Source organism: Melospiza georgiana, chromosome 1 (genome assembly GCF_028018845.1).
Source record: "Melospiza georgiana isolate bMelGeo1 chromosome 1, bMelGeo1.pri, whole genome shotgun sequence".
Classification (NCBI taxonomy): domain Eukaryota; kingdom Metazoa; phylum Chordata; class Aves; order Passeriformes; family Passerellidae; genus Melospiza; species Melospiza georgiana.
The window spans coordinates 113,168,501-113,195,660 of NC_080430.1; the positions used below are offsets into that span (position 1 = coordinate 113,168,501).

Sequence of the window (27,160 nt, forward strand, 5' to 3'; positions counted from 1 at the left end):
ACGAAATCATCAACACAATGCTGGTTGGCTTCAGAAAAACTCACAAAAACACTTAAATTCACATCAGAGAAAACTGGCATGAGACCTTACTTAACACTACAAATTAAATTAAGAAGTAGTGCGCCAGTGTGATTAATTAGAACTACTTTACTTAAAAAGTATGTGCCTTGCACTGAGATATTTTTTCGTGCTCTGTCTTGGCAGCAGTTAAGCTCTAGGGTACGAGAGGCTGCCTACTCCTTGTAATGGCTTGGAATAGTTAATGGTGTTGAGTTCTGGAAGAGGAAGAATCCCACTAATTGTGCAATCCTCCTGGCACTGGGGTTTGGCAGGACGTCCTCGCAGTGAACCTACGCTGGGTGTGCCGCCCTTTGTAGAGTGTGATGCACAGCTTGGTGTGCCTCAGGCTGCAAGAAATAATCGTTTTCAGCAGAGTGAGGGAACTTTAGTGCATAACTTTTCAGGGCTAGCATGACAATCGTGACTTTTCAGGAGATTTATGTTTACTGTAATGCAGCATCCCACTTTTCCAAAAATTTTTAGCGGTGATGGTGGTGAGTGATAAGGAGACAGTAAAGCAAATTGAGTTAATGAATGTAGTCCTAAGACTATAAAGGATTTCTTTAAAGGTGAAGTGCACAGGAAAGGAATATTTTTCACTTTGTTTTAAAGAGAGAGATTAATTCAAGTTCAGGAAGGGAGTATTCAGTTGTATCGATATGTGAAGAAGGTGCCTCTTTTGGCATAATCCCAGATGGAAATAGTGGATCATGATAACAGCATTTTAATTCATGGTTTGTCAGGACATTATTAAGTGGCAATTAAAGTGACTCAAGTGTTCCAACACACAGGTTGCTGAGGGCCAGCAGATGATAAGACCAAGATTAAAGAAATTGAAATGCAGATCTACATTGTCTATGAAATGGTTGTGAAAATACAAGTAACTTAGTCCTGTTTGATGTTACTTCCATAAACTCCCATTCTCAAGAAAGCTTCATGAGCAACTCTTTTACTTCTGTGACTAGGGAATTGTAGTCTCCTTCCATTCTTTACATCAAATTATTAGCTTGCAGCCTTGCTTGTATTTGCTCCAAGAGAAGAATGATCAAAAGTTTTCTGCTGGCTACAAGCCCTCCACCCTCTGGGAATGTTCTCTTGACCGTGAACAATTTTTCTCGGTGTCTTTTAAAAATAGGAGCAAAAATTTCCAAGCAGGGAAGTTCTGGTTGTACATGTGAGAACTGAAAGGTGCTTTCCAGGGGGAGGGTGTACTCTTCCACAAAATCTGGGAGAAGACTGGGAAACCATGCCCAGAGGTAGTGTATTGTGCCAGCTGCAGCCTCAACTCCAAAACTATTTGGTTTGGCTGATAGTACCGAGACTTCAAGTCCCTTCCCATCCACCCCCTTTTGAAATTTGCTCCCATATATACTGTCTTGTACCTTTGTCCTGCAGCTGCTTAGGTTTTTTTCCTAAATGTTTTCTTAATTCCAAGCCTTTTGGTTTAGTGTAACCTTGTGAAAAATGACAAAATTATTTCTTCTGTTTTGTTTGCTTCTTCCAAGGATGATGATTTTTATAAATCTGAAGAAGATTTTGCCTTTTCTTGGTTCAGTTGGCCAGATAGCTCTTCTATTTGAACAAATATTGAAAAATTAATTAAAATACAAAAGAAATATATATATTTTTCTCTTTTTGATGGGCCCTCATTTCTGCATTTGTCCTTGTAAGCTGCAAGTAGCAAAAGAGATCTCTGGCTAAGTGGTTTTCAGTAGAAGAAAATTGATTCGCACTATGTAGCTTGCTGATAATTTTTTCCTTTTATATTATTGGAAATATCAAGGGTTCAGGGAATATTCACTGTGTCCGCAGCCTTGCGTCTAATGAGGTTGTTTGGACTCTGCTCTCTGAGCCAGAGTAAAATCTTTGAAACATGTTAGTCACGATTTAACTGAAACTGGGGGAGGTTTTTAACAGTGAGCTTTAAGTAAACTGCATCTTTTTGAATTTCCTGGGCAGCTGCTTTTCTCTCTTTGATGTACTGTGCCTGGTGATGCTGTTAATGAAATGCATAATTATGTGTTACATAATAAAACAGAGCTAACACGAAGGTGCCTAATAGATTATAATGATGTGGAGGCCTGAGAAACTAAAGACCATTGGGTTTGTTGAAAAGTTCCTCTGGTGACAAAGATGATGTCTAAAGAGGTTTGAATAACTGTGCTGATAAATTAATTGTGGTCTCTTTGTGTGTAAATGACATTTTTCAGGATTTTGTATATAGAGAGATTATTGAAAAAAAAAAAAGGTACAATTTACTAGGCTGCTGATGTATGAAGTGTCAGCGCCGAGTGCTTCCAGTGCCTATTAGAGCTGCTGGCTCTGCACAGACGGGTGCCCTAGGCAAAGACATTTTTGGCACAGCCTGTCTCACCCATAGGATCAAAAGGAACCAAAAAAAAAAAACTAATCTGGCAATATGCACAGAGAGTAAATTGCATCCTAAAGAGCAGCCCCTAGAATGCAGTCTTGGAATGAATATTGATAAATGAAACATTCCGCACTATGGCTGAAGAGTTGTAGGTATAGCGTTTTGTGACTGCCCCCAACTCCCCTCTCTCCTTTCTCTGCTTTTGTCACCTACATTTCCTCTCTCCCTCTGTAATAATCTGTATAACTTGTTCCTTTCAGAGAATCTTTAGGAGCTGGTTTGTACACATAGGTATTTTTAAAGGACAGGGTGTGTATAAGCTTCCAGCCCTGGACCTCATGGGCTCCTGATGGTGCTGGGCTGGGGCTGGGCTTGCTTGGCTGCTGCTCTGGGCTCACAAGGGTCTGTCTGCTGGGAGAATTAGCATGCAGGGAGCTCCAGAGTGGATTTACAGCCTGCTAGTTACTTGGCACTGATTCCCTTGGGTGGATGGTTCTAGTACCTACCAAGAGAGCTTTTGTGCAGGTTAGTTTCAAGAGTGCTTTTGTTTGAGCTAGGCAGGCTCCCTTTTGAAGGTGAAATATGCTATTTTTCACTTCCCAAGCACCAAGGGTACCCAAATGGGCAGTCAGTGCTGAGTAGCTAATATGCAGTAAATTCACACCCAAGCTCACTGAGCATGAACTTCCTCATGCAGCCGAATCCCGAGGCTCTGCACTTTGTCTCTCTCAGCAGGGAGCAGACGGCCCTTCTCTAAACAGGGAATACCAATAAAGCCTTATGGAGAGCACAGATATTGTGTGCATGAAGATTCGTGCCTGTCCATGTGCTTATATGAGATGACTTGAATTTATCACAGTTCTTGGGTTAACTTCTGTGCTTGTGATTTTTGTTAAGATACTCTAAGGAGAACTTTAGTGCTGAATTGCCATCATCCTTGTCATTAGTAGACACTTTTAGCTGCAGGTTTTGATTTCTTCCTCCTTCATCAGCACCAAGACACCATACTTTTTGTTATATGAATGACTGCATCTTTCGTGTGTGAATCTTTGTGGCAATTCCTTTTCCCAGAATTTATTTGAACTCCAATTAATGGCTTTCTTTAGGTTTCTAAGTATTAGGATGTGAAATCTAGTCAATTTTTAGATAAAACTTTGCTTTAGGCTGGGATTAATAAATAAGTTGATCTATAATTACTGTATAACTTTATCTTAAGATCACATAATGAGTTAAATTTTCATGCAAAGTTTTCTTGAAATTTTATAAATTATTTTATCTGTTTTTTATGCTTATGCTTCAAATATATCATTGATTTCTAAGTCATCTGCAGGTTTTCTTTATGTTTTTGCTCCAGTATTGCCTATATCCAAGAAAATTTTGCATCACAGAAATTGCCTCTCCAACTTCCATCTATAGTGAGAGTTCTGAACAACTCCGCCAGCACTATTGTGGCCAAAGTTTAAATTTACTTACGTACAAAAGATATTGCTCAAAATGCTTTTAACATGTCTTTTCAGAAATGACCTCAGCCATCCTAGCTTGCCAAAGATAAACAGCATTTCTGCTCGACAGGCATTAACCCTTGGAGGAAGTGGAGTCCAGCGCTGAATGCAGAGGCACTTGCTCCGAGCACTCAGGGTGCTGTTGTAGAGAGGAGCCATCCTCCCTCCAGATCCCAGCACTCAGGAAGGCTGCAGGGCTGGGGAAAACCAGCACAAGCCTCAGGGTTTCTCAATCGCAGATGGGAAATGCTGCTGAATGTTTCCGACAGTAAAGGAGGAGGTCTGGGCCAGGTCAGCTTGACTGTTCCTGCTAGAGGATAGAAGGGTAGGAGGAAGGCACAAAGTGGGATGAAAAACAGGAAGACGTGGCTGGTGAGCCAGGCTCTGGTTCTTGATGTTCTGAAGATATTCTGTATAGGTTAAAACAATCACTTGAAAGTATTTTTCAGAGTTTAAGTTTCAAGAATTTTTATATTTAGAGTTTCAGAGTGCTATTATAGCTTTTTATAGTAATTTTTACTGTTGGTTTTATTCCAGAAGAGTTTCCTGTAGCATGATACTTAAAAAAAACCTTGAAAGGAATCCACAATAAGGATATCCCATTTGTGTGAATGAGTTGCAGCAGATATGATGAAGCAATTCTTAAAATCCCACAGTTGCTGTTTTGCTTTCAACTGACATCTTCCTGTTTTTAAATAAAACAGTTGAAAGCTAGGTTTAAAGAGAAATTCAAAGAATGCTGTGGTGTTATTGGAAATCTCTGGTTATGTCCAAGCAGAAAGGACAGTTGCATGACTGCGTTGTACATGGCTGACCATGCTATAGGAGTCCTTTGTTGGGACATGCTGTAAATCATCCCGAATGTTATCTTTTCAAACCCAGAACAGAGACAGAAGGAGGGTGAAAATTTAAGTCTGGATAAATTTCCTACAGCTTATCATGCAGAAATGTGTTTATTGGCATTCTTTGAATGTAGATATTTGAAGTGCTTAACAATCTCTGGCTGATGAGGTCTATTAAATGGCCATGTGCTGTAATTCACTTTGTCTGAATTGGAGAAAAGTTCCTGGGCAAAAGCCTCTTAGTCTTATGAGGAAAGGTTGCATATTTAGTCCCAGGGTAATTGCTAATAAATATACCTATTTAATGGGATGCAATGATAGAGGAAATAGTGGGATGTGAAAGGAGATGGCAATTGTTACTGAAAAGCCTTAGTAAGGTATCATAAGGACAATATTTCTGTGCAGTGGTTTTCACCATGAAAAATATTTGACTTTAGTTTGAGTGTAAGACCCACTTCATTGTGGGTCTAAACAACATTAATTACAGTCACATTACTCTCTATTTTGTGTAGGAGGATTCACTCTGAATCCTTTATTCAAAGGCAGTTGTACTGGTGTGCTTCCCCCACAGCTGTTGGACATTTGCAGTAGCAGGTCAGGTGAACCTGGTCTACCTTTGTGCTTGGTTACAGTGGTTGTATGCAACCATGGAGGCAAAACAGCTCAAGGGAAATAAAGTATAAAAATATATTTCATACCTCACCACTCATCTGAACATACAGACACTACATAGGGAAAAAGGACAAGTACACTTAGAAGAGGTGTTTGGGGTGAGATACCATAATTTGTGCACATGATTTTCCACGAGCAGAACTTCATGCCAACTCACAAGTTTGTGATTGTGGGGACATGGATGCCTGCACCGTGCCTTGCACTGCCCAACGTTGCTCTGTGTGGTAACTGATGTTCCTGCTGCTTGATCTCCTGAGCTTGACTTCTGTTGGAAGCTGCTCCATCCCTTTCCTGGCATCCTTCAAGACAACATTTGTACAAGGAGCTTGTTCTGTCAGGAAGCAGGAGTAAGGGAAAACAAGTTTATATCTCCTGAGCTCAGCAAGAAAGAAAAAATATTTGAATTTGTTTGCTTTTTAAAATATTTGTCACAATGCCAAGCTATTTTAAGCAATCTGGCTACTTCATCTCTACTTACTATCCTCTCCTACATCTGAATTATCACAAGCCACCTGAAATATGGGAATCAGATGTGAATTTTAATGTAAGAGTCATGCTTCAAGCTGACAGGGGTGGGAGGGGGAGCTGTCACTGCATCAGCCAAGATTCTCTGGTGGAAGTGTTGATTGATAACCTATACCTGGGAAAGGAGGGGAGCAGCCTTCCCCTTTCAGTGGACTGAGTTGCTTTCCATCCCCTTGTGAAAGAAGTAGGTAACCATTGCCTTCATCTCCAGGTATATGAAAAAATGGCAAAGTCCTTTGTTCCATTTTTTCCTTAGGTAGAGCTCACAAATGATCCAGTCCTCCCCACTGGTAGTGCTGGCTGTCATGCTGGCCAAGATGGTTGGTGCTCAACATGTCCCTGTAGGTTCCCTCAGGAAGCTGAAATGCATTCCCTACTTGGATGTGGAACCTTTTGTTCACGACAGGAGAAAATGGTGAGGTCTCTCATGTTGCTGATCTGCAATTTTTCTGTGTTATGTTTTACACAGAGGCTGTGTGGCTTCTCTGAGACCTGGAGCTTAAAGAGAAAAAGGGGAAAATGGAGACCCTGGTCCTGAACAAGGCCCCCATGGTGTGATGTGCTGTACAAAGAAATGAAAGACTCCTTTTCTCCTCAGGCTTGTGGTAGGTTTTGAATTACCACAGCCCCTGGAGTCCTGAAAGCAGTAAGTGCTCCATAGTGCCCAGCTGGATGCTGTTTATTAAGGGTCCAACTGAGAATCCAGAGGAGGTTTTCACAGACCATTGTCACAGTTTCTTGTGAGCAAAAGCTGTAGACCAGAGGAACAACGGCAGAGTATGGTGGAGTGTGGTTTGACTTCTGGATAACTGGTCTGGGCTTCTTGTATGTTGGGTACCATAAAATGTACACTTTCAGGTGGTGATTCCTGCCATCCAAGGACAGCAATTAAAGGGAGGTAAGAAGAATTGTTTTTTGGAAGTGCTTACATTAACTAAAGACTAAATTAATAGCTTGGAAAAAAAGTTGCATCCTATATTTTTTTTTTAATCTACATAAATCCATTCAGTCCTGTGTATCTTTCAGTGTATGAACCAGTATCCTAATCTTCATTTTTTCATGGCATTGATGCCAGGTAATAAGTACTGTTTCCTCTCCTAAGTGTAGGTGCTGGGTCTGTATTTATCCTAGCTAGTGACAACTCTGTACTACTCTCTTCTATAAAATAATTAGCAGAAATACTGATTCTTTGAGAGGTTCTCTAGGAATTAATTAGGTATATATCCACAGCCAAAGATGTTTGCAGGACGCTTCACTTTTCTCCCAGTACTGAGGTCTACTGGGCAATCTTTTAGCTTCAAATGACCCTCTAGAAAAATAAAATGTTGGCGACTCGCTCTGTTCACATTTTCTTCCAAATGTAGCCATGTCTGAAAGGTTTTAACAAGCACATTGAATGCTGGGTATAATCTAACTGTGTTTATCATGAGAGGAAAAATTGCCAGCAATGCAGTAGGAGGAAATAAAAACAATCTGTGACATTATGGATGACTTCTATATGTACCACGGCAGATAAAACAGAGGGGAAGAAGCCATAAAGTTTCCCATGGTATTCCAATTAGATGACAAGCCCATGGAAAGAATTATAACTGCTTTCCTGGTTCAGAATGAGGTCCTATTCACTTGAAGGACATATATATATACATTTATATATATATAAAATTTCATTTTACTCCCACTCCTTCTTTTTTTTCCTCTCCAAGCACATTAAAGAAGGTTTCTGGACAACCTGATCACAGACTATACCAATACTCTAGAAGAAAATACATAGCATCACAACTTGTTAAGGATTTTATAGCTAGACACTTTATAGACTGCCAAGTTTTAGCCTAAATCCTCTTAGACATAGTCTGAGTAGGCTGATATATATCTCAAATAGCAGATGTAGTTGCTAAGCTGCTCTCCATCATATTCAAAAAGTCATGACAGCCAGGTGAAGTCTTCAGTGACTAGAAAAAGGGAAACTTCATATCCGTTTTTAACAAGGATAAAAAGGCAGACCCCAGGAACTGCCATAGACAGTGGGACTGTAACCTCAGCAAGTTTGTGGATGATGAAAAGGTGAGTAATGCTGTTCATCTCCTTGAGGGAAAAGATGTCATCCACAGGGGCCTTGGCAGGCCTGAGGAGTGGGCCACTGTGGAGCTCATGAAGTTCAATGACGTCCTGCACCTGTGCTGGGGCAATCTCTGGCAACAGTACAGACAAGGTAATGAATGGACTGAGAGCAGCCCTGAAGACTCGAGGATACTGGTTGACAAAAAATCAGATATGAGCTGGCAATGTGTGATTGCAGCCCAGAAAGCCAACTGTAACCTGGACTGTGTAAAAAGGAAAGTGACCAGCAGGTTTACTCTGCCCTTGTGAGACCCCACCTGGCACATTGCATCCAGCTCTGGAACCCTCAGGACATGGATCTCTTGGAGCAGGTCCAGAGAAGGTCCACAAAAATGATCAGATGGCTGGTACACATCTCCTGTGAAGAAAGGCTGAAAGAGTTGTGGTTGTTCAGCCTGGAAAAAAAAAAGCTCTGGGGACACCTTTTTGCAGCTTTTTAAAGCTTAAAGGGGGCTTATAGGAAAAATGGAGAAAGACTTTTTATCAGGGCCTGTAGTGATATGAGAATGGTCAACAGTTTTAAACTTAAAAGATAATAGGTTTCGATTGGACATAAGGAAGATATTTGTTATGATGAGAATGCCTCATCCCTGGCAGTGTCCAAGCCCAGGTTGGATGGAGCAACCTGGTCTAGTGGAAGGTGTCCCTGCCCACGCCATGGGGTTGGAACTAGATGATCTTTAAGGGCTCTTCTAGCCCAACCCATTCTATATCATTCTATGTCCCTGGTCTCCCCAGCATACTTGGATGCTCTGTTACTTTGTTATCCTCTCAAACAAATGATGCTTCAACCTTCAGCCACCTTAGACCTCTGGGATTTGGTCTGATCTCCAGCTCTCTTGTAGCTTGGGCATCCCAAACCCCTGAATAGTGATTTAAGGGATTTCTGGTCTGCCTCTTAAAGTAAAAAATATAACAAATGATGAGGTCTACCATTAAGTCTTTGTAACAATTCCAAGCCTTAGATCTTATTATTTCATCTAGCATAGGGAATCCACATATAAGGATAAGACAGTAAAAAAAAATGAGTCTCTTTACATGTTACCTTATCTCTCTTTGCTCATTGCTTCTGAGCATCCTTGAAATTTTAGCAGAAGTTCTGGAGCAGAAATTCCACAGAAAGGTGTCTGGCAATGATCTTTTCTTTCTATGTGTTTTTCCTGTGGATCAAGGTTTCTCTTTCTTTTTTCTCCCTGACTGATCCTGCAGCTAACAAGATGCTGTGGGAGCCTGCCTATTTGCTTCTTTAGTCTTTTTTCTCAGTGACCACACAGTTTATGTAAGGCTCTGCTGTTTTTAAGTTCCACTTATTTGCTACACTTTAGTAGCATTTTAAATAGTATTTTAATCTTCAAATGCCTCCACCCAGATGTAATTTTGCAGAGACCGTCCTCTTCCTCTGGTTGTGTCGGCTTGGTTGAAGGTTGCTGCTCTGGGAAAGCGTGGGTGACACGGTTACATTTGTGCCAGGTTCTGCATCTTCTTTGTTCAGTATTATTCTGAAAGATCACAAGATGTATAAACTGTGCATTGCTGGATTCCCCAAATCAAAACAGGGGTCAGCTATGTAGCAACTGGTAGCTAGCATGTATTTATAAACAGGTGATAAATTATATTTGTGGATGCAGAGTGAAAGATTCAGATAACTAACAGCTTGCTTAAATGCCACATAAATTTGGATCCTTCTTCAATGGAAACTGAAAAACCTTAGGTAAACAGCACCTGGTTGGTAGCAGAGAGGAAAAGGGACAGACTCAAAAGAACAAGTGATTTTAGGTACTCAGCACTGGTACCGTCAAAGTGTGGATCTTCTCTTAGTTCTTCATCGGTGTTAAGGATGATGAGACCTTCAGTGTTTGATCATCTTGTTGATTCCTCTTACAGGTCTGGATGAAATCCCTAGGCAGAAAATATGTTACACACTGAGTGGAGAAGCAAAAACAGCCCTTAGATGAGCAAGGTGGGGGGCAGCACTAAGGTCCAGCTCCACAACGGGATGTGACTCCTAACTGCTGCAGAAGTCAGCGGGTACATTGAGAAGCTCCATTATCTACACTGTCAAGACATCCCTGTAAATACTGTTTTGTACAAAACTGGTGGAAGTGAGACCTGGATCTTCAGTGGTATTTCACTGCCTAATTTGTATTTAGGCACTGTCATCTCTGGATGCTCTGCTTCCTATGGAGCAGGGAAGCTTAAGATTTGTTTTCTTAATACTCATTATATTTTTGGAACCTCATTGATCACCCTGCCTGTTTTATGCTGTGCTCTGGGTGATAAGGCTCCAAACACAGCTGTATCTAGTGCAGGGCTGCTACAGTGCACTATGATTTCCAGCTACATTGCACACCACTGTAAACACCCCCCTTATAAAATCTGGTTCACTGGAGCACTCAAAGCTGCTGGCTGCCAGGGAATGTTCCTTAATGAGGGTAAGGAGTACTTGAACACATCTATGACTTGGCAACCCTTCCTGCTTTTTATAAGCTACTATACACTTCAGAGAGAAAATATCTTAGAGGCTACTTTTTAATGGGACAAGTTTACTTAAGAGCTGAGTGGAGTTGGTGCCAGTAGTTCTGTTTTGTTCTAGCTTAATATTAGCCTTGTCAAAGTTCTTATAGTGTCTCCTGGGTGTTTCTGTATTGCATACCATATAAAGCTGGTTTTGGGAGCCAAGAATTTTGGCTGGAATATATATTATAGTGGTCTCATTATATTTTTCTAAAGTGTATCAGAGGTGGCCCTATATTAAAGATCCATGGAGCAAGGCTGATTTTTTTCTTTCTCTCTTCTGGTTTTGCCTTAGCCCACACTGCAGACATTGGATCCAGAACTTGAGCCAACCCAAGTCTGAGGGTTATTTGGGATCCAAGGTCTTGGTTTGGCCTGTAATAAAATTTGGGTAATTAGTGATTTTTTTTTAGATGATACCCTAGATTTTGAAAATCACCAGACTTTTGGGAGGGTGCTTTTGGTTTGGGCCTGCACTAGCAACTACTACACGAAAAGATTCCTTTCTCGTCCTGCTGACATAAGTATTCACTCAAAGACAGCTTGCCAACATGGAGCAACATGTGGTGCATCCTGTCTTGCCTCTCTGAGAAGATGTGTGTTTTATGACTGCTTGGTGCTTTCTTACTGACAGACATCATTAGGTGGTGAACTTGGCAAAGTTTTCTCATCAGAGGGCATCCAGCTCATCTTTTCTAGAGTGTTTGTGTGGGAAACTGGATTCTCTTCTGGCTGCACAAAGGAAAAAGGGAGCTGTTCTAACAAGGCCATGCTTTGTCTTGGGAAAATCCTGGCTACCACAGAAAAGATGGAGAGAATGTGTTGAGATGTGGGTGAGATTTTGAGATTTGTTAAAATTATGTTTGGGCTTTAAGCCTATGTCAGGTTTAAGAAAACATGGCAAAGAACCATTTTTATTCCTTTTTTTTTGCCTACTCTCCTGTGCTGGGTTTTGAGTTTGGTGTGATCCCATGACCCAAAAAGCAGCTGTATGAGCCATAAACAGTGGAATTGAACCCCTGACAAAAATACTATGGCAGAACCAGGTGCTGCTTTATGTGCACGGCAGAGCAGCAGCGCAGCCTTGCCTTGGTTCCAGCGTGGTGCAGTTGGTGGTGCCCATGTGGGATGGGTGAAAGGATCCATTGCTCCCTCCTGCACCTACAGCAGCTCTCTGTGGGACAGTCCAGCGTGTCTCCCCTCATGATCCTCTTAACCTGGCCAAGGGCTGATGCCAGCTGGCTTCACTGTACACCAGCTGTCCAGGTGTCCTGGATTGCCAAGTAAATTGCATTCTATTTGCCGTCTGTGCGGCAATTGTCTTCTGTTAAGTGGGCAACTTTCCTTATCTCTTCCACAACCATTCCTCCCTCTGGGGAGACATCTGCTGATAACAGGCTATTGAATGTCACTGCCTGACTGATCAGAACTAGAGCATCCCAGTGTGAGATGCTCCATCCAGAGGGAGGGGCCAAGTGTTCCTACCTGGATATAATCTTGAGGTTCTGGAACACCAGCGCAGCTTCTCCACTGGATTTCCTAGAGGAACAGCTGCCTCTTCCACTGGATCTTCAGAGGAGGACTACACCCTTCTACAGGATCCCTGCTCCACCTGACACTCCAGGAGGACTGCAGCCACAATTCCAATTGGACTGCTACCAACACCCTGACCAACAGGGTGTCAGGTTGTGTTCTGACTCTGTCAGTGTTGTTTTAGTGTACTGCATTGTTTATTTTATCTTCTTATTTTCTTCCCTAATAAAGAACTGTTATTCCTGCTTACATATTTTTGCCTGAGAGCCCCCCTTAATTTCAAATTTATAACAATTCGGAGGGAGGGGGCTTACATTTTTCCATTTCAGGAGAGGCTCTTGCCTTCCTTAGCAGACACCTGTCTTTCCAAACCAAGACACCAGGTTATCCAGAACTGCTCCTAAAAGCAACAAAACAAAGTGAAGAGTTGATGCACATGAATCTGTGTGAAGAAGGTTAATCTGAACATGAATGGAAGGCAAACTTCCAGCTGGGCAGAGTTACTGGTGTATATTAACCCAAATATTTATGTTGTGGAGGCATGCTTTTCTGACAGGTGATGGTAAACAAGGCTACTTAGCTCTGTAGTTTTCAGGAGACCTGATTTTCTCTCTTTATAGGAATTTTGGAAAAAACCCCAAAATTTAGTGACACCGAATGAGGTACAAAGATGAACTAATGGGCTTTTTCAGCTTTAATCCTCAGAGAACAGAGACACTGTTTTCTACTGTTAAATTTCACCCCAAACTTCAAATTTTTCATGAAGTCATTTCAGTGTCCAAATCCATTAGCAAAAAAAGTCACATGCAAACAGTTTAATCATATTATGTGAATATTCAAAGGACACAGGGAGAGGAAGGCTATATGGAGGGAGTTCTGTTTTCAGGCCTGCCCCATTTTCTCACGTTGCTTTGGCCAAACCAATTAATTTTTCAAAATTCTCAGTTACAGAGGGGAAAACAATGCCTCCATGTCTCATGTGGCTTTCAGTGTCCCTCGTCTTTGCCAAGTATTGTCAATTTCTTGAACAAAATTCTTTTGTTTAAGAAACTGGCCTTATGTAAAGGCAATATTTCTTGTGAACTCTAGAAGAGGATTTTTCACCTGACCTCATTTTGACTATTTAATGAAGCTACTACCTAAAGGTAGTACATGAATCAAAATAATTTTATCTATTTAGATTGGTGAAACCATAAAAAGAAGCCCAAGATTCCAGTTGCATTACTGTTTATTTTTAGAGCAGACTCTGAACAAATGAAACAAATTGCCTTTCCCATGCTAGAGTAAATACCAACAGATCTAACTCTTCCTCTAATCTAAAATAAACCTTTCCCAGTCTTAGCCATTCCCTTTCCTAAAATGTCCAGGATGAGAGCTGCCACTGTGCTCCAGGTTTGGAGCTGCAGGCTTCCACAGAGCGGTGGGTGAGAAGCAAGTGTGGAGCTGGCTGAAGTCAGGGATTGGAAGGGCTGGAGGGATTTGATTGGAAGGGCTGGAGGCTAAGTTTGAGCACAGTGCTGACCTACTGGCCTTGGAAGTGCACTGGTAGTTACTGCAGTGCTCATAACCAAGGATATACAATAGAAGTTACGAATACAGGGATAGTGAAGACGAGCCAACAATCCGTCGGATTGAAATCCTTGAAGGACCTCGTAAATACTTTAATGTTTACACAGGGCCTGTATATTTTCAAAATTACCTTTCCATGAGCCCAAAATGTTTTAACACTGGAATGTTTTCAGGCTTTAAGAAGTTATATTTTTCTGATACATCTGAAAACTGCAGGCTCAGCTTCTCTATTGGCCCATTTTTTCTCATGAACAATTAAAGCTGGATTCCTTTTTACCCCCAAATATGCAGAATGTAAATGGTGAGTTTTACTAAAGTTATGTACTGATTATGATCACAGTGTAGTGAGAAGAAAAGGTTTGAATTTACAAGAGAATGTTGTACCATAAATTGGCAAAAAGATGCATATACAGTATTTGCCTCTATTATAATTAAGAAGTGATAAGAAAATTTACTTTTCTGTAGAGAGATTTTTGAGAGAAACAAACCTATAAGGAGTTTGAAAGGTTTGAGGCAGTTCTTTAAAACCTCAGGGTGAAAGTTTGGAGGCATGAAGACATAGATCAAGTGTAGGGAATTTTGCAGCAGCTGAGTGTTCCTCTGGTTTCTGTCACAAGGCGCTTCTCTTTTCAGTCCAAAACAAGGCTCCTGTTAGAGTGTGAATGGGACTGTCATGGAGCTGGCACACCTGCTGCATGTATTAGACAAGCAGTGACAATGGATTGGTACTTAATATGAGGCTCTGGCTCTTGCTGTGAGGTCCATTGTGAATCGGCTGTAAGGTCCATAGTGAGTGTAACACAGATCCCTTTTGGCTCATGGACAAGACTTTCTGCCTGATGTTGAGAGAGGGATAACAAATCCACAGTGACTTTTGGTGGTGTTTTCTATTTCTGGGGAGTCCTGAGAAACCAAAAGAAGTGACTTCTGCACACTTTCTGCAGAAGGAAAGGCGCTGAAGCAGCATCTGGAACTAATAACCTGTGTTTCACAGCTCACTGGTGGGCAGCAAGGGAGCCGCTCCGGCTCCAGCAGGCCCTTACGTAAAACCTGCACACAGTGATTTTCAGCTGTGGGAAATCTGAAACGGCTTCTGCTGGCCCAGGGAGGAGGAGACAGCCTGACTCCCTGTTGGCTCACCTGGGACAACAGGCTCCCTGCAAGGGCATCACCGCAGCCTTCAGATGTGGTAGCACGCAGGTGGAGCATGCACATACACACTCAGAGGAAAATCACATCCAGCCATCAAATTGGGTATTCCACTAATTGGAAAGTCTGTTCTGGTGTCTGGCCACCATTTGGCAGATACTGACAGTTTCCACTTAAAGGCAGCCAGCCTCGCCAGAAAGCCAGCTGTGCGGCTGATCTCATGAAGATGTCATTGAACAACCCTTTGAACTCCTTCAAGAAATGGTGGGTCTGACTCGAGGCAGGCTGGAATCCCCTGGGGGTCTTTGCTGGATGTGGGAATACAGACATCCATTGACGTCATAGTTACACCTCAGCGTTCCTGAGTTGCATGTAAGGATATCATCTTCATTCCGGCACCAGGGACTCCTTCCAAGTTCACCTTAAGCTGAAACAGAGTATCTTTGGTGTTCATAGGTCACTTTTTCTGTTCCTGTGAGTGTTGCTATGTCCTCATAAATATTGGTAGGTTGTCATAATGGTTGCCATGATGAAAAGACTTACTTATTAAAAAAGAAGAAACAGATGGCACAAAATACTTCAATGAATTTCAGCATGTTTGTGAAACGACATACCCGTTTTAGAAATATCAGTTTTGTCAAGGTGGTAAATGCTATCTCACACAATTGTGAGTGCACTGAGCGTATGCAGAGTGACAGCAGAAGTAAGGCAAAAATAAAAAGACATAGAATGGAGTAGTTTTATGAAAAGTCATGGAGAGATGAGCATAGTTTTATTAGCTGCTGCCATGTCAATAAATGGAGTTCTGACAGTAGGTGAATGGGACACAAAAGCCATGTTAGACAGAAAAAGCCTCAGGAAGCTGAATCTTGGGGCTGGGGAGAAACAAGGAAGGAGAAAGAGAAAGCAAATCATACACACAAAAATTCTGTTCCCAGAATTGTAGGAATTCTGGGATATGGGAAATTGGGATATGGGAAATTCTGTTCCCAGAATCCCATATATCGACCACATTTCACTATAAATAAACTGCCAGGTGCAGAGACAGCCACTTATTTTCCGGAAGAGCAGAAAGTAATACCAGCATCCAGGGCACTATTTTTAACACATTCTGCACTTCTAGTGGAGAATTACCTGTAGTGGAATGACTTACTTGCTGTAAGTCAGAACTGAGGTAAAAATGTGCTGCATTTGAATGGTATGTAAAAAGCAGGGGGATTAGTTAAAATAATTTTTTTAAAATTATGAAAGTTTGTACAAATTTGTAGCTCAAAGTGTTTTTATGAAAAATTATTTATGGTTCCTAATGTGAAAGAGTTATAAGAGGGATATAGATTTTTTAGAAAAGGGAATGCTGAAGTTGGAGGGGTTAAATGCCTTTCCCATGGAAGTTGATTGTACAGCTGGAAGGGGAAGTGCTTTTGCTTGAAATTCTGATTAAAAATGTCAAAACCCTATATTTACTGGACTGGGAACAGGGTGTAATCTGTATCTCTAGGTAACTAATGTTGTGTTTTAATAACCTGACTACACTTTTCCACTACAAAGTGTCTGATTTTCAGAGGGATTGAGAAATTTGAAATATTTGTTATATTTTTTCTTTCCATCTGTGTTACTTTAGTTTACTCATTTTGTAATCCATTAGACCTAAATCTTGATGCCCATTTTGTCTAAAACATCAGCTGATAATCTGTGCCTGTGATTATTAAAACAGATACAGCTGTCACTGTCCATTCCCAAACATTTTAAAGCCAGAATTTTTAATATACTAGTCGGTGCTTTCTTGGGCCAAGGAGAGTGGAAAAACTAAGGTGGCTGGTGCAGTACATGAGGGTGGAGGCCCTGAATGAAGCTTTTATAAAAACTGTCTCATAGGAGATTTCCTCTCTTCTTTCCAGTTTGGATTAGGTTTTTTGGCATATGTTTTCAAGAAACTCATCATGTCTTTGCATTCAAACTGCAAAAGCCAGCTTAGTACTTTGTGAATTTCCCTTGGAAATTGCTCTGCAATGCTTCATCCAGAGAAGATGCATTTCCCTGTTTCTTTGGTTATAAGCAAATTCACAAGGCATTTATTTTAGTGCCCAATTTACTTGCTTCTCTCACTTCTCTCTTCTCCATTCCTATGGAAGTTTATTTGAAATATTTCTTTGAATTTAGATAGCTTGTACTGGTGTCTTTTTAAGAAATTACTTTCTTTGCCTCGCATTGGTTATAATGCCAGGGCAGATGGATTTAACACAAGCTTAACCCTTTTGTTTTTGGAAAAGATTAGTAGAGGCTTAGATAATAACTTGGAAAACACAAAGATAGCTGAATCATTGCCATTCTTAATAAAGTAATAATCAGCAATGTGTTCTAGGGTTAGCCCATTGGACATCGAGATAGCTAATCTGACACTGGATCCTTCTGTCTGTGGACACTTACACATATTCATAGATTTTCTCTCTTGAGCTGGCTCTGCATTACTTGCAGGGCTCCTTGTCTCCTGACCATTCAGCTGAGCAGCCTTGGCAGGAGGGTGTTTGCTCCTGGCCCCCGAGAACCTGGGTGCTGCTTCATCCCCCATGTCTTGGAGATCCCAAGTGAGGGCTCATAATCAATCCCCACAGCTGAGGTGAGAACCTATTTTGGATTCTCTGGTGTTTCTACCAAAAGTGGGCTTTTACAGGCCATGTCTGCTGGATGCCACTCTTCAGGGGCCACGGTGCAGCACCTTCTGTTGGACCTGCAGAGCTGGTGAGACCAGATGTGCGCCAGACAGCTGCTTGTTGGGAATGAGACATTTCCACACCTGCTACTAATCACATGGAGAAATGCTCAGTTCTGTACAGAAACACCAACTGAGTCTAGATGCATTCTGGTTTGGGTGGAAGCAGTGAGCAGGCACTGTCAATAGCTCTGAATATTTAGATGCCTGTACTCCCCTAAATACTGACATGGCTAATGAAGGCTGCTAATTACAATTTGTAATTTGTTTTTGGACATGTAGTGTGAAAACTTAGTCAAGAACTATGACTCTTACATTTCACCTAGGGCTTTGCAGGTGGGGAATTGAGGCTGTAGTGATTAAGTTGCTGTTTTGATAGTTCAAGCATGTGGATCCACTTCCATGATCCTTTACCTGTTTATCCCAAGGTCACATGCGCATCCTAATTCATTTATTTGTAGCTAAATGCCCTTGCATAAACAACTGCATCTATACAAAGTGGGCAGGAGCTGCTGTTCTTCTCACTTAGCAGTATTTTATACTGATGGTGTTGTTGGGAAAAACTTCATAAGAATGAAGGAAAAAAATGTAACAAAGTAGAAAGGCAAACTCTTGGAAGAAAATCTCCAAACACTCAACATTTTCCCAATCTTTCCCACATCTCATCCTCCTTGTCCCAATCCATCTTTTTTCCAAAACACAGAGACTTTTTAATCTCTGACCTTTGCTTCTTTTTCGTTATGTAATTTTTCAAGCATTAGAGACAGACAATTTACCAGCAGATTATGAGACCTTGTGGAAATCCATTTTTCTTTAGTGTACAGTAGTTAAACACATATAACTCTCAAATCCTCTCTGGGAAATAAGTGACAGGGAGACATTCAGCTAACCCAAACAACACATTTCACAGTAAGTGCTGTTCTACCAAAGGGCCTTTAGACTGAATAGCTAACTGTCCCCTCATTTAAGGATATGGAGGGAGCCAGGATCAGGGAATGCTGGGAAGCTTGCTGTCTTACAGTCAATGTAAATATTTGTAGATATTCTGAAGGGAGTCTGAACCCTGAAAAACTTCTGGCTCCTGAATTAGCCATAAGGATTTCTCACTTAGCTTAGTGGTCAACTAAACTAGAGACAGCAAGGAGTCGTAGGCCTGGTCTGCCGTGCAAAGTTCCACTGAAGAGTGATTTTCAATAGAGCCAATTAAACAAAAGCACATCATAGCACGCATGCACTTACATCAAAGCACACAGAGATTTTATAGGTTTAATTTAACTTTAAATCAGCTTAAATGTGTCTATTTCATGGGCTAGCACTGTGTGGAGCAAATCAATTTTAAATTTAATTAAAGTGGTGTTCTTTTCCAGTGTAAGGAGGTCTTATAGGCTTTTCTGTTTCCCTTTATTGATCTCAATGGTATTCTATGAACATGCTAAAAAACCCTTTATTTTTCACACACCTTACTCGAAAAACTACTGAATTTAGTCATCTGCACATGATTAACATTTTTGCACTACTTATGTACTATTCTCTTACATAGTGAGATCCATATTGGCATGTAATTTTTGGATAAGCTTTTTCATAGTTTGTTTTCACTAAATGTCTTGTTGAAAAGAAAATTGGTGTGCCTCTGACAAGTATGTAGAAATCTTTTTTATGACTTTTAAGGCAAGGAAAAAAAGAATTTGTTTTTAAATGTAAGAAATTTCCTGTGATGTTGTGAGTTTGTTCATAATGGGGTAACTTGAAAGGTGATAGATAGTAAGCTAATATAAATAAATAAACTGTATTTATTTTGTAGTAGCAGCTACAGGTCATCATAGCAGTGGGGCTTGTTCAATATTAGAATGAATATTCTGTTTTTCCAGTAAAATGAAATGTATTAAAAAAAAGAACTTTCTAATCTCAGAAAATGCATGAATAGTGGAGACTAGAACAGAATAGTACTTGTCAATGTTCGTAACACAGGTAAGCAATTTAAACATTGTCCAACCTGAGAAGTTCCCCTTAGCTAATGAGCCTGTCCTCTTAATTGCTCAAACTTCTAACCATACTCAGACAAAAAACCACCACAAGTATTAAGCAACCCCCAAAACATTCTCCTGAGAACTATTTATACAAGATGCAGTGGTCAGTCAGGGCAGTAAAACAGTGGTTTACAAGAAGCCCAAATAAAACCTAGAGCTGTCCTGAGCAGGATGGCCTGTGGCTAGTCAATGAGTAAACATTCTCAGTGCAGAAGGAAAAAAAGGGGAGAATCGGCCTAAAACAGATGAAGGACAGTCTGTGATTAAATCCAAGCAAGCAATGTTGCCTGTGTTCTCATGCACCTTAATCCTTGTCAAGTATTTGAATTAGGATTATGCTTCTCTCCTACCCACCTTTAAGTCCTTTTAATAATCTGAAACTTACATAAAATATGGAATAAATCTCTTTGAAGAAAAGCTCCTTTGTACTGCAGGTTGTCTAAGGAAACCTCCGTGTTATGATTAGATCTGTTATGGTTAGATCCTTAACAATTTATTTCAGTGGGAAAACTTCCATTGGATTTAATAGCAACAGGGTCTGAACTACATTTTCATGAATCATTTCAAGACAGTTTGCCATTCAGGAATACTGGCTTCTTACCAAATGACTTTTTCAGTTACATCATAAGGCAGATTGTCTTCATTCCATGTTATATCCAGTCCCATGGATGTGGTCTTGAAAGCAACCTGAAACTTGGATATCATAACTTTGGTGAAATAGCCTTAGTACTTTAACACATTATGCTAGTATAGTGAGTTATGTTTTGGGAGAAAATGTTTTCACATGTCCTATAAAAGAAAAATTTACACTCGATTTATTTTTGTAGTGTGGCTACAGCTCTGTGTCTCTCTTTGAGGTAAATTTATTAAAGTAAGACAGGCCTACTTGATAAAATCCAAATGTAAGTACCCCAAATTATTCCATAAAAAGGCATTTCCAGCATGGTAAATGAAATGTTCTTGCTTGAAACTGCGTTTCAAAACCAAGGCCTTTGTTGCATCAACACAAGCGTGCAGCAGCAGTGGCACTCACCAGCTGAGCAAAGCATCCTTTGGGAAGCTTTTGGGCAAGCTTGTGGTTGTGAAGGGTAGCAAAGTTTCTGACATTGTTTTGCACCATATTCTTGTATCCAACATCTTCAGTCTAGAGGCTGAACAGTCAGATGGTAAAATATCTGGTGGGGTGGTTTGCCTTAGAGGGTGCTGATTAGTGGGACATGCACTGCCTGGAGGCCTAACAAGGGGTGTACTGCAGGGTCTATCACTAGAAATGTTTAACCTTTCCATAAATGACTTGGAGGAGACAGTGGAGTATGCTTTCAACAGAAAGGCAGATGCTGAGAAACTGGAATGGTCGGGGCTGGACCGCTCATGCTGTGAGGCTGCACAACTGGGGATTGTTCATCCTGGAGACGAGGTGGCTTTGGAGGCCCCTAAGAGTGTGTGCCCTCCTTCTCCTCACCCCCATAGTTATGGGGTTGGAGGCCCCTAACAGTGTGTGCCCTCCTCTCCACCCCCATAGTTATGGGGTTGGAGGCCCCTAACAGTGTGTGCCCTCCTCCTCCTCACACCCATAGTTATGGGGTTGGAGGCCCCTAACAGTGTGTGCCCTCCTTCTCCTCACACCCATAGTTATGGGGTTGGAGGCCCCTAACAGTGTGTGCCCTCCTTCTCCTCACACCCATAGTTATGGGGTTGGAGGCCCTTAACAGTGTGCGCCCTCCTCCTCCTCACACCCATAGTTATGGGGAACCATTGGGGACGTGGAGCCATGGTCTCCACAATGGGGCATGTTGGACAAGGAAAAATGGCACAAGTTGAAAAGAGATGTTCATACTGGATATGAGGAAATACCTTCCCACCATGAGGACACTGGGGCAGTGGCGCAGGCTGCTCGAGGTGGTTGCACAGACTTCATGCTTTAGAAGTCCTTAAGACCTGACAGGAGAAATGCACATTGTTTGAGCTCATGGTGGAGCCCACCTTCAGCAGGAGGCTGGTCCAGAGAACTGCTGAGATCCCTTCTGACTTGAACAATCCCTGATTCTTATGATCCTACAAGTGCCACTACAGTTTGGCTTTGTGCTTACCTGAGAAGCAATATATCGGTAAAGGCTTTCTTTACCCAATTCTTTTAGAAGATGCCTTGGCCTTGTAACAGTCTTTCATAAAACAACTCTTTTGCCTGCTTGTTTCCTACATCCTCAAAGCAAAGTTATTCCTTACACTGACAGACAGAAGACTTCATGAAAGAAAAGTCACTGATGATGAGTAGTGAATCAGCACAGTCCTTTGTGTGCTCTTACCTCTGCAAAAGCTCACTGATGACAATGCAAGGGTATGGTGGATGTAGGCAATACACACACTTCATAATACCAGACAAAACCAAGATCACAGAAGCATATAATGAGATATCCCTCACATTTTTAGAAGTGGTTGATTTGACAGAACAGAAGGATATTTCATAGGTTTCTACAATAACGTGGAATATTTGCTTTCCATGCAACAGAGAAAAATTGTGAAGTTGAGAAGACTGAAAATCTACACTCTTATTTCTGCTAAGAAATACACTCTAGAAATTGCTGGAATGAAACAGTATTCACACTGCTCTTACTTAAAAAACCATTTAGGTTTGTACATAGTTCACGTGATTGAGGAAGTAGCTATTATCATTAATCATGTTTTCACATTGTGTTCACTGTGCTAGGTCTATCATATTCCTAGACAAAGCTTAAAGGCAGGCAAATATAGATTTTTATCTGGCCTATGGAAATGGAAAAGAGGTGAAGGATGAGCAGGAATCTACTTATTTAGGAACAATGAAATTCCTTTGGTGGAGTGATTTACACAACAAGCAGCCACAGTGGCACAATTCTGACAGCAGCTTGTGAGCATCTATGGTTCCCTTTGAGTTTCACCACTTGTACTTCATTAATTGGTAGAACTCAATGAGGTTAAAAATGAAAAAACACATCTCTGGAGGATTTAAAAATTTTGTTTATTCTCCACCCAGCCACTTTGATTTACAAGGTAAATTGCTTCTCATTTTAACTCAGAAACAAAATGCAGTTCAAAGAGGTTCATTTTTTTCCATAAATTTTGTTCTTGGTCCCTTGAAATGTGGCTCTATAATAAGATGATGTTCCAAATTTATATTGCCTGCAGTCTGTTTCATATAACTGGGGATGGGTATGACGTGTTTTGATGCACATAAGACTATAGGACTATTTTTTTCTGGGATTCATTTAAATCCATCCCAGTTTAGAAGAAGAAACTTACCTCAGCTTTGTAGGTGCCACGTATGAAGTGCATTGTCTTCTCAGCTCATTTACTCTTAGACAGGTGGTCATATAACAAACCATCAGAATAACTGGCTTGAAAATCAGCCTCGTGTCTGTCAGGAGGGAGGACAATAATTAATAGCATATGGAAAGAGTTACTTTTACCACAGGGATGAAAGGTACCATGGTAAAACAGGATGTGGGCAAATGTATGCTCCAGTTGTCTCTGTCTGTGGTTTGTGTCAGCCTGTTTCTGACCAGGAGGTTCTGGCTTATGGTGTGTCCAGATGATAGTCAGAATAATTAATGGTATTTTTTTTGAAAACAGAAATTATGAAACAAGCTTATAACTAGAGCAGTTACTTGATTTCAGTTTTAAGATTCTGGCCTACTATAATTCCATAGAAATTACTCTTAAATTTTGCAGAAAGTATCTTTATTTTCCATTTCACCCAACTTTCAGAAATAGGGGGTACACATGTTTTTCAATTTTGTATATTCGTATTTCCTGAAACTTTGCCTAGAACATGAAAATTATTAGAAAATACTGGAAGAGTCTGTACATGATGTCTGTACATGATTTGTGAACTATCTTTGAAAGGGCACTTTTTCTAGCTGCTCCTACTGCTGCTAAAAACCAACCCTATTGCAATGATAAGCGTAAGCATGAATTTCTCCAAAGTGCTTAACTTTAATCTATTTGATATCATCCAGAATTCCAGAGGATTCCAGCTCAGATTAAAAATCTTTTTTTACCATGAAAAGTCATGCAAATTGATAAGTGGGTCTTATGACATCCTGCCTAGGATGACCAAGTCATGGATATGGTAGAGTTTATCACGTATCTCACACAAAGCAAGGCAATGCTTGATAAGCACTTTTATTGGGTAATTACATTTTTTTTTTTACATTTGCAAATAAAGCAGATTGATTTCCATCTTGAAGTAATTTACTAACACATTATAAACTCGTCAAACGCTAACGTGGTGCAGCATGCCATTTCCTGTTTACTAAGTAATCCTTTGGCCGTCTGCTTTGTGTCTTTCAGGTTGAACCTGGAGCTCTTCTCTGCCAGGGACGTCATGGAGCCTGGCGTCAGAGCCCCCCACCTGAAGGAAAACATTGCCTCCTTGGCTTGGCTCCTTGCAAATACAAGCCATGGCCGATTCCCAGAGGTTTGCAGGCCCAAGCCAGAACGAGCAGAGGTGTTCCAGGGAACTATTAAAAGGTAAAAATGGTATCAAATTGATGTCATGCGATGTTTCTGGCTGCTTATCAGATGATTTTTTTATTTAAGCATCTGTTTGTGAAGGTTATTTGGGATGTATATGAAACTCTTTCTTACTTTCTTTAGCATGAAAAGCAGGTGTTCTTTAAAGAAAGGACCCAGGTCCTTTCTAGCACAAGGCCATCTATTGCATCAGGAATTTATGGAAAGAGCAAGAATGAAATGATCTTATGGGAACAGCACAAAAAGGGAAAAATGCCCTTTGGAGCCTTAAAGGTTCACTGAAACAGTAATTTAAAAGGATTTGATTCCAGTTACTCATGACATTTCCCATGCCAATTCAAAGCTGGCCCGCTCTTTCTTCACATTTTTTTTCATTTTATTAGTGTATGCTTTTACAGGAAATGAGTTAACGTAAATCATATTACAGACAAGATAAGCAACAAAGTCACTGGAAGTAACATGCTAGGGTAAACAAGAATCAGACTAAAGGAATCCTTGCCATATGGGGCACTCTCAAAAGGCACATAAAATCTCCTGATAAATGAAGTTTTTGTGGTACTGTATTTCATATGACAGCAAGAGTGAATTCATCCTTTTAGGAAGGGATATTAAGACTGTCCTTTGAGTGGTGGGTCATGAGTGGGAGAGGCAGTGACTTAATTTCCAGTTTGAGTATCCTAGAGAAAAGGAGAAGATGCATATGCACCTCCTACTGCATTGGAGTTCACACAGCAAAGCCCGATGAATTCTGTTTCCAACATCAATAAAACTGGACACATGTAATAAAAAGAGATAGCCAGTTTTGTTTTGTAATATTATAAGTTTTCATAATTTTCATGGTTTCTTTTGTCCTGAATGGCTGTAGTATTCTATATGTTTTCTTGTACAGAGTACTTTTTTTATCCACTTTGGTTTTATCTCCTTAACTGCATGGCACTTGGAGCTACCCGTGAGCAAGCAAGGATAAAAGTATTTTTTTCTGTTAACGTGGATCCTGGAAAAAACTATCTGTGCATCGTTGGTGGAGATTTGATTAGGACTTTATAGCAAATTTTCAAGGATGAACTACCAGCAGCTGAGTGAATACTTAATAAAAATTTTGAACTTGCTTCAGTGACAAGTGAAACAGTTTGTCTTCCTTTTAGGAAGACAAATATCTTCTTGCAATGAGAATTGTACAGTGGGAATTCTTTAGGTTTCAGTGTCCTGAAGGAGTAATGACATCAATAAGTGCAGTATTGTATACTTGTGTGTGATACATATGCTTGCTTTCTCACAGTGATATTATCATAAACATAATTAATACAAAATGTGCTAAGGCCCCAAAATCTAAATTTCTGAGTGGTAGTCTGCCGTGTGTACCAGTCTGAAGATATTATAGAACATAAACTAGTGTGCTTTTTTAGTTCTCAGCTGTTCACAGCAATAAAACTAGAAAGCACACTAGCAACAGCTACAGCTGAAGTTCCTTCAAAATTCATTTTACAGGCCCAAGCTGCTGAGGCATATGCAGAGTTCATGTAAATACTGTTGTGCTTTATAATGCAGAGCAAATTGGTGTAGCAGGAAGCAAAAAGGTGTAAAGGAAGGCTGATACTAGGACACTCCAAAGAGAGGTGCCTGTAGAGAAAAGCTGATGCTCCCTGAAAATTCTGGTGGGCTTGTGGTTTTCTGTCCTCAGAGCTCTTTGCTGATACATTCTGTTGGAACTTTTTCAAAGGGATAAAGGAAGAAGTTTGTTTCCCTGTCACTTTCAGCATAAATGAACTGCTGTTAGACTGTTTTGAATAAAACCAAGATAATATTAAAAATGGTTGACAAAGAAGAATCAAATAGCTTTTTTGGCTAGTTGGTACCTCACTCCAGGAAAATACATACAGAGAGGTTGTTTGGGAGCAAGAATTGTATTCTGGGGTGCTGTGACAACACCCCTTCTTGCCCCAGTGTTTGCCCAGTGGCTTGAGGACTTTCATGATGAATTCTGAATGCCTTGTTCCCAGCAGGGACCACAGGTGACTTTGCTGTTCTGCTGTTCTCACTGACACTGGGAAAGGAATGTTCTGCAGACACCCTCTTAAACAAATCTCCAGTAATGTGATGTGTCATGGAATTTGTGTGTTCATGACCAGAAGCAGTTAGGGTTTAGGTTTTCCATCTTACTCATAAAATTACAGCTCTTGCAGCACGTAGCTCTCAAGACCAAGATGACAAATGCTGTGAACTCCTTAAAGGAGAAGAGTGCTGTTCAACTTCGTACCCCATGGGACCCAAGGAAATCCCATATGGACCAGATGTGACCACAGCAGAAAAGTGATAAGTTATTTACCCATCCTGTACATCAATTATGTGAAAGTGGAGGATGTGTGACTTGCCGGACATATCTTAAAAAAGTGGCTTGGGGAAGATGTAAAAAATAATTGCCATGATGTTTTTGTTGAGAGTTGCCTTGGATGTAATTATTGATTCTCAAATATGGTTGTTGGGTTTTTTCCTCTCTGGGACAAAAATGTTGTTATTACGTTAAAAAGAATGGAGTAACAAGCTAATGTAGGGAAAGAAACAAACAATCTGCCAAGCTTGCATCAAGGCAGTGGCAGCTCATAATTTTTTAATAATGTTTCTCATTTATATGTTTTTGTACCATTTTTTTCTCATTAAATAAGCATGGACAAAACACTGTAAATTTGGTCCAAATGTAAAAGTTATTCAGTACCTGGCCACACTTGGAGACTGTAGCAATGAGAGTTGCTGTATAGGGATGAAGTGTTGTTATGTTTCATAACACATATGAATGATTCTGACCCTTTGAAGAAAAAAGGTCAATGCCAGTTCCTACAAAAGCAAGGATGGTGGCCAAGCAATGTTGGCTGGAATTTGCATACAAATGCACCTTAGTGTTGGCCTGTAGCAAGCATGTAGATATTCCAATTTTCTTCAAGAAAAACATGTGCCTTCCCCTCTCCCCCAGATCCTCCAGATCTGCCTAGCTGGGCTAGATTTTTCTCCTATTCTTTGTGATCTGGATGGTTACCCACTGGGGATCAACATGAGATCAC

The 27,160-nt window shown here is 40.6% G+C and overlaps 1 pseudogene; it reads left to right on the plus strand.

Annotated features, from left to right (window-relative positions):
- The window catches only part of LOC131083955 (chloride channel protein D-like), a 78,201-nt pseudogene that overhangs the window by 38,328 nt on the left and 12,713 nt on the right, over nt 1–27,160 (plus strand).